The 687-nt window shown below is 40.3% G+C and overlaps 1 non-coding gene across 1 annotated transcript; it reads right to left on the bottom strand.

The window, feature by feature from the left end:
• Nucleotides 1-263: 263 nt before the first annotated feature.
• On the bottom strand, nt 264-370 carry LOC141603473 (small nucleolar RNA R71). Its single transcript, XR_012525347.1, has one exon. It is a non-coding gene; the product is annotated as a small nucleolar RNA R71 (small nucleolar RNA).
• Nucleotides 371-687: the final 317 nt, after the last annotated feature.

Below are 687 nucleotides of genomic sequence, written 5' to 3'. Positions count from 1 at the left end.
AATTGGTTGAGAGAAGTCAATTTGGAGGGATGCCTAGTGAAGACCCTCATTCTCATATGAAGACTTTTTGTGACTATTGTGATGCGATTTCTCAAACCGGAGTTACTCAAGACCAAATTCGATGGGTCGTATTTCCTTTTTCTTTGATTGGTACCGCGAAACAATGGTTGAATAGCCTAGATAAGGCTACTCTTGGTATTGATTATTGGAAGAAATTGGCACTTGCCTTCTAGAAAAAATTTTATCCTCCGGAGAAGACTAACATGTTGAGAGCCCAAATCACCGGGTTCAAACAAAGGGATGAGGAATCTTTGTATGAAGCATGGGAGAGATTCAAGGACACTTGTCGATCTTGTCCACACCATGGACTTAGCGAGTGGTGCCTTGTACAAAAATTTTTGAATGGTCTATATGAAGACTCCCAAAACATTCTCAATATGGGACAAAATGGAAGAAATGGTGTTCCATAACTCACAATATAGTAGACCTCGGAAGGCTACTAGAGGAGGAAAACATGAGGTGGACTCCATTACTCAATTGGGTGCTCAAGTTAGTGCTCATATTAATACATTAATTTGAAGTTTGAGAAGGCCATGGCTAAACTTGAAGAGGCCTCCAAATCACCCAAGCAACATGTTATTGCCATGGTAGCATCATCATCAATTCCAAGTGGAGTATGTGAGAATT

The sequence above is a fragment of the Silene latifolia genome, chromosome 9 (genome assembly GCF_048544455.1).
Source record: "Silene latifolia isolate original U9 population chromosome 9, ASM4854445v1, whole genome shotgun sequence".
Classification (NCBI taxonomy): Eukaryota; Viridiplantae; Streptophyta; class Magnoliopsida; order Caryophyllales; family Caryophyllaceae; genus Silene; species Silene latifolia.
The sequence above is the reverse complement of the archived record's forward strand: the minus strand, read 5'-3'. Positions and strand labels throughout refer to the sequence as shown.